Source organism: Rhipicephalus microplus, chromosome 10 (assembly GCF_043290135.1).
Source record: "Rhipicephalus microplus isolate Deutch F79 chromosome 10, USDA_Rmic, whole genome shotgun sequence".
Lineage (NCBI taxonomy): Eukaryota > Metazoa > Arthropoda > Arachnida > Ixodida > Ixodidae > Rhipicephalus > Rhipicephalus microplus.
Window position 1 is genome coordinate 27800484 of NC_134709.1, and position 7378 is coordinate 27807861.

Here is a 7378-nt window from a genome sequence, read left to right on the forward strand (position 1 = left end):
GTGAATGTAATTTGTTTTTGCCACTTCTTGATCTTTGGAGTAGTGGGCAAAACAGGCCGAAATGCGCTGTGCATAGGATGAATTGAACCTTCTGTGTAGTCATAGGGTTGCCGCCTTCTTAAAAAACAAACAAAAAAACTTAGCACTTTAACAAGGAAGGAGGTGTGGGGGAGTGAGCTAACAGCAGATTAAACTAATGTTGAAAAAGAGGTGCTATATCTGCCAAGTCTTTTGCATGCAGTGACATTTATAGTAACAGTGCTTTCTTTGAGCCAAACGAATCTGATCTACAAACAAGAACAGAAAACAGAGCCAACCAACTAGCCTAATTGCTGGCATAAAAATATTGATGATTGGAATGGCACTTGGTTTATAGCTATGAATTTGCGGCACTGAAAAGGAACTGCGGTGGTTCACCCAAAAAGCTCTATTCTTTGCATCTGAATCCAACATGGCAGTGGCATTACAGACAAACAAATGTTAAGGTGTATACGGCACATTTGTCACAATAATATCGGATATTCATACACATGCACACATGCAATAATATGCTACATTCCAATCATTGCTACACTTGAAGGGATCTTAAAATGTGGTTGAATAATAGAGTAAAAGGTTTGGTGACTGACAAAAATTTACTATCGTAGTTGTCAAACTGATGCCTATAAAATGACCTGGAAAACACAATTGCAATATTATGACAAAAAAAAGGGGGTGGGGGGGAGGGCTATCAGTGCAGACCAGCAACAGGCCTGATATCTAAAAAACCAGCCGGGCTGGTCTAAAACTGGACAGGTGCCACCTCTAGATAGTCAACATGACTTGACCTCAAAGTGTTTCATATGACAGTAAGTGGTCACTTTATTGGATGTAATATTTATTTTATATTTATTTATAAAATACTGCAGGCCCATTCAGGGCTCAAGCAGGAGTGAATACATACGTAGGTAATAATAATAATGAATGTCATGCATTGAAACAATAAAATAATTAAAATGTACACTGTAACCACTGTAATAGCAAGAAAAAAAGATGAAAAAAAAACAACAGTAAAACGACTGATATGTAGAAACAACTACAACAGGGTGCTCTACGCCTATAACCAATAAAGTAAGTGCAGAAAAATCATACCACAGTTCTCAGTATACCACAGGAAAAAAAAAAGGATTGGCTATACATAACAAAGTATACAAACAAACGACGAAATCAAAAACGAGGATCCTACTACGTTCTATTTAGCCATTTGCTCTATTCGAGCGCGTTCCATTCATATATCGTGCGTGGGAAAAAAAATGAAAATTTGAAAGCATTAGTTTTCCTGTTGAATGGGGTTATATAGTAGTTAGGTATTCAGCATGATGGTGTCTAGTTTTTCGAGTTGAAAGGGGTCATATGTAATATTCTGGTTTTTATGCTAGTTTTCTGTGTTTCAGCTGAAAAATGAACTTTAATCCATGTACCTTCCGTCCAAGTTGAAATGCCTGAATAACGTGTTGACTCGTCGAGGTGATTGGGGAGTCAGTCTTCCGATACTTTGAATAGATCAACCATATAGCTTTCCGCTGAATCCTTTCAAGTGCATCGATGTTTTTTTTTTTTTTCGTGTGCGGATACCACACAATAGTGGCATATTCAAGCTTCGGTCTAATAAGTGATAAATATGCTGAGCGTTTTGCCTCAGCTGGAGCATATTCTAACTTATGTCTGAGAAGACAGAATTTTCGGAAGTAGGATGCACAAATGTTCCATATATGTGAATTTCATTCTAACGTATTTGTTATAGTTATCCCTAGATATTTGTAGTTTGTAATTTCAACTAGTGGAATGGATTCAAGCGAGTGTGGATAAGTAAAAGCAGTGGCTTTGTTTTGTTATTTCCATGAAAACTGTTTTCTGGGCATTAAAAACCATGTCCCATCACTCACATCATTTATGAATTTTTCGCAAGTTAAAATTCAGGAGTACATGATCCTCGGAACATTTGACTTCATTAAATAGCACACAATCATTAGCAAAAAGCCAAATAGAAATTGGTTCACTAATTTCATTAACAATATCATTTATGTATATAGAAAACAAAAAGGGACCAAGGACACTTCCTTGGGTACACCCAATGTCTCTGGTAACTGCCGCGAGCAATGGCCAACGATACTCACAAATTGTACTCCGTCACTTAAACATCCCAAGAAACTATGAAATATGGCAAGGCTAGAGCCTGAAATTTTAAAATTAGTTTTGAATGACATACAAGATCGAAAAGCCTTCTTAATGTCGAGGAAAATAACGTAAACCTGTCCCGACTTAAAATCGAGGAAATAACATCCACCTGCCCAGGGTGAAACCCGTGTTGATTAGTTATCAACGAATTATTCATGCTAACATACGATATGTTGTGAAGAGCCAGCTCAAAGATCTTCAATGTGGCATACAGTAGAGAAATCGGACGATAATTAGAAGCACCAGTTTTTCAGCCCGACTTAATTACTGAAAATAATAATAATATTATTATATTAATATTAAAGATGATACTACTGATGGAGTCACAGTCAAGCATTCAAAATCGCCGAGCCACCCCGCCGCGGTGGTCTAGTAGCTAAGGTACTCGTCTGCTGACCCGCATGTCGCGGGTTCAAATCCCGGCTGCGGCAGCTGCATTTCCGATGGAGGCGGAAATGTTGTAGGCCCGTGGGCTCAGATTTGGGCGCACGTTAAAGAACCCCAGGTGGTCGAAATTTCCGGAGCCCTCCACTACGGCGTCTCTCATAATCATATGGTGGTTTTGGGACGTTAAACCCTACAAATCAAAATCGCCGAGCCAATGACTTTACTCTGACGCGTGTTGACGTCAGCACGTGACGTCGCTCGTATTTTGCAATGCACGGAACCTGATTCGTAGTCATGCGAAATATTATATGGCCTCCGAGATGACCATAAGCCGGATTCGGAAAACGATGCGACCGAATGCGCGCCGCATTCTAAAAAAAATTGATATATGTAGATTGCGAAGATATCGGTTCGAACTCGAGGCAGGAGGCGTTGCCCGAGGCTGCCTCTGACGCTAATGGCGGGTCACGTGACACCGCGCGTAAACAGTTATTGTTTTGTTGTTGTTTGTTTTTTATTTTCTTCTTGCCGCCATGGACGAATATGTTTCTGTGGAACAGGACTTCGAAAGCAGTCGCGATTTGTTCCAGCTGTTCTCGGTCACTGGATCATGTATGCCGTTCCAATCGATTGTCACTCAAGGTTCTGTTCATCATAAAGAAATAAAAACTCCTCGATAGCTGCATTACTTTCTCGCCCCTCCATACTCATTAAGCGAACAGTGGGCTTTTATCAAAGTGAAAACAAAAAAAAAAAAGACTTCGCAAAACTTGTGCACTGCGTTCAGAGACGAAAGTGCAAAATCTGGTTTTTTTCTGCGAAACGACCTCAAGCGCGACCGCACAGCCGATATTGAGAAACGCGAGCTATTAGTCGAAACGACATATTTAAATTTAATTACGATTCAGTACCGCCAAGTCGTAACACGGACATTCAACCTTTGAGAAAAACCTATCGCTAGCAGACGACGCGCTGACGCAAGACGTTGCAGACGACACAAGAGCATCAAACTCTCCGCCCCCTAGAGGCTTCGACATGCGCCTGATGCGGCAGTTATACTGGGAACGAAAATATCTGTTCGATCGCATCGACTTGGGCACGAATCGGCACTGACAAAACCGCATCGAATATGCCTTCATTAAGCTCAAAAGACTCATTGAAGCTCCCTTCTCTTGAAATCCCGCTGAACGAGAGAGCGCGAGAACACAGGGAGAAAGTAAAAAGAGAGAAACGAAAGAGCGAATCAGCTGGACGTTTCCGATCTCGCTCGCTATGCCTAAACCAAATAAACAGTGTGGGCGCCACCGCCGGCCCATATTTAGGTGCTCTTGTGTTCCGTTATTTCGGACCTGACTGTCTCAAGAAGAACGGGGGTGCGATAAGCCACTCGAGAGATAAAGGCCGGAGGAGCAAAGCGGCATGCCGGGTCGTTACGTACAATGCGACACAGGCGTTGCACGGCTTCTTGAGCGGCGCTAACGTTTCGGCTAAAACACGGCGCCCTGTCGCGTACCAGACTAGATTTAGAAACGAATAGAGGGAAAGTTTTACTCACGAGATCCGCCGCGACGTTGCGGAGATGGCGGCGAAATAGGAAAAACAACCCTTGGACGAAGCGGGCGAACGCCACAGCCGCGGCCACTACATTCAACAGACGACATTTCGGCTTGCAGACGACATTTCTTCGGTTAGCCTGTTAGGCCTTGTGATGCGATCGTAGCTCCAGAAATACATCTGTTGGAACTTGCTTTCGAGTGGAGTAGCGCCCATGTTTGCGCAGTTTTGAAAGGTCACGGCTGTGGCGTATCGCAGGCCCCAGCGAGCCCTGGCCGGAACGTCGCCAAGAGCGTTTTTTTTTTCTCTTCTCTTCTCTCCTTTGTACGATTGCGCGCGCTGTCCGTAGGGTCATCTGGTGGACGTCAGAGAAAACCTCTGCTGCCCGTGAAACGGCGCGCGCTTTTTGAGTATGCGTTCGTGCGTGATCCGGAGTGCGTCTCTTTCTCTCTCTCTCTCTCTCTCTACGCACACACACACACACACACACACACACACACACACACACACACACACACACACACACACACACACACACACACACACACACACACACACACACACATATATATATATATATATATATATATATATATATATATATATATATATATATATATATATATATATATATATATATATATATATATATGGGAAAGAAGTGTATACCTAAGGGCTCGTTTTTCCGTGTTTTAACGCAATATTAAAGAAATCTAACAGACAGTAATGCTAAGGAATGTACAGGGGAAGTTATTAGAACCAATGGAATGTAAATAAGCAGAAATAAAAGTGGATGAAAAATAACCAGCCGACGGCTGGTTATTTTTTTGGTTTTATATATATATATATATATATATATATATATATATATATATATATATATATATATATATATATATATATATATATATATATATATATATATATATATATATATATATATATATATATATATATATATATATATATATATATATATATATATGGGAAAGAAGTGTATACCTAAGGGCTCGTTTTTCCGTGTTTTAACGCAATATTAAAGAAATCTAACAGACAGTAATGCTAAGGAATGTACAGGGGAAGTTATTAGAACCAATGGAATGTAAATAAGCAGAAATAAAAGTGGATGAAAAATAACCAGCCGACGGCTGGTTATTTTTTTGGTTTTATATATATATATATATATATATATATATATATATTAATATATATATATATATATATATATATATATATATATATATATATAGCGTTGTCAACAAGGATAAATATATTTTCCAACAGTTTTGGAAGGGGTCCTCCCTTCGTCAGGGGACGAGTTACACGTTAGGGGATGAGTATAACTCATCTTCGACGTCTTCGATATCCTTCCAGCATTTCGGCCAATAAAACTAAAGGGAACCTCTAGTCTTGGTCTTTTTTATGCCGAGATGCCCTGCCCACGCGTTTTCATGTGCCAGTTCCAATAGTTGGCGACGATACTTTTGTGGCACCAAGAGCTGCTCATACTTGCGACCTTGCGCATTTGTGTAGCTCCGATACAGGAGCCCTGCTTTCTCAAAAAAAGGAAACATTAATTTTTTCCCCAAGCTTACGCTTTACATAAGCGCTTTAATCGAGAGGCCCTCACGATGCTCTCGAATGTGCGTTTCTCGATCAACCCTCGACAGCTCACTCCAACTTTCCGCCACAGGCGAGAGCGTTGCACCCCTCTCGGTCTGACTCAATGGCGCCATGTCGTCTCCTCCGCCGACACAGACCGCGCCAGTCGCTTCGGCGACGGGCCGCTCGAGTGACTGCTCAAATGACTCACGCGGAGAATTTCCTGTCTGAGGTTCCTTCGACTCGCCGCCAAGGTCACACAGATCAGCAGCTTTTGCACTTCGTGCTTCACCACATTGAACAAGATCAAGCTCCTGCGAAAGCTTCCGCGCTTGCGCTCGCGTGAGGGCCATGTACGCTAAGTTGGGGAAGAACGATTTACCCTGCTCTTTGAGAAGCTGCTCCGAGTTATTAGAAAATAGATAAGGAAAACGATCGGGAAGCGCGACAGACCCAGCCGCTTCGGTGCGAAGCTTACCGAACGGGCCTTCAATGACAACCGTAGCGATTGGTAAGCAAGCATTCTGCTCCTCGGCGACTTGTCTGATCCACGCGCATTCTCCTGTAAAGTCATCCGGAGACACCAACGAAGGATGGACAACGTCAATGGTTGCTGCTGAGTCTCGAAGTGCTCGACACGTTTTCCCATTCACACTAATCATTCTTGGAGATACGGCTCTAACAGCCGCATGTTCTTTTCCGATTCCCGGATTGTTGCGAAAGCAAACTTTTGCTTACAGTTTATCGCGATGTGCCCTTCCCTTTTTCCAGTTGTAGCAGATTAGCGGCTTCCGTGATTCAAACGCCCGTGTGGTATCAGTGCGTTGTTTAGGAACCTCACTCGATTTCTCCGGATCCGTTTGCCCTTCCCCTACAGTGTACTTCGTAAGAGGCGGGTCCTTCTTGAAATTACGGTGCGGAGCGGGTTTCCGTTTCTTTGAAAAGCCCTCTTTCCTTTAATCCTTTTCAACGCGCACTGCCTTGCTATACAACTTTCGGCGAGTATAATACTCCTCAGCTAACTCTGCTGCCTTGTTTAGCTGTACTTCAAGTTTGTCCTGCAGCCAAAGCTTGACATCCTCTTCGATGCAGCGGTAGGATTGCTTCAATGCAATGCATTCTACCACTTTATCGCGATCGTCGTAAACACCTTCGCCCTTGAGCCATTCAATTAAATCGGCTTTAGGACGAAACGCGAAGTCAACGTGTGACTTATTCCCCTTTTCAGCATACCGGAATCTTTGCCTGAAAGCCTCAGGTGACAACTTATAACGTCTCAAGAGCACTTCCTTAACCTCGTCATAGCTCTCAAACGCTTCCCTCGACAAGCAAGTTATCGCGTCGGACACTTCGCCGGGAAGAATAGCTAACAGGTTCTGCGCCCAAAGAGACCGCTCCAAAGCATTTCGCTCACAGACGTGTTCAAACTTGACAAGATACTTCACCATGTCCTCGATTACTACGAACGGTGGCAGTTGGTCCCGAATTCTATAACCGCTGACCTGAACTGTCAGAGAAGCTACGCTAGGCGCCTGCGAGCACTGTAGGATTGCCAATTCTATTTGTTTCAACTCGAGGTACTCCTGTCTCTCGGCCTCCTCACGCTCGCGACGTTCGC

The 7378-nt window shown here is 42.8% G+C and overlaps 1 protein-coding gene across 3 annotated transcripts in view; it reads right to left on the reverse strand.

Annotated features, from left to right (window-relative positions):
• The window catches only part of LOC119185007 (piggyBac transposable element-derived protein 4), a 42154-nt gene extending 37685 nt beyond the window's left edge, over positions 1 to 4469 (reverse strand). For 2 of the 3 annotated variants that reach the window (XM_075875307.1, XM_075875306.1), the window contains exon 1: positions 4160 to 4469. The gene's annotated coding sequence lies outside the window, so the exon portion shown is untranslated. The remainder of the gene's footprint in view (positions 1 to 4159) is intronic. The other variant, XM_075875305.1, reaches the window with a different exon arrangement.
• Positions 4470 to 7378: the final 2909 nt, after the last annotated feature.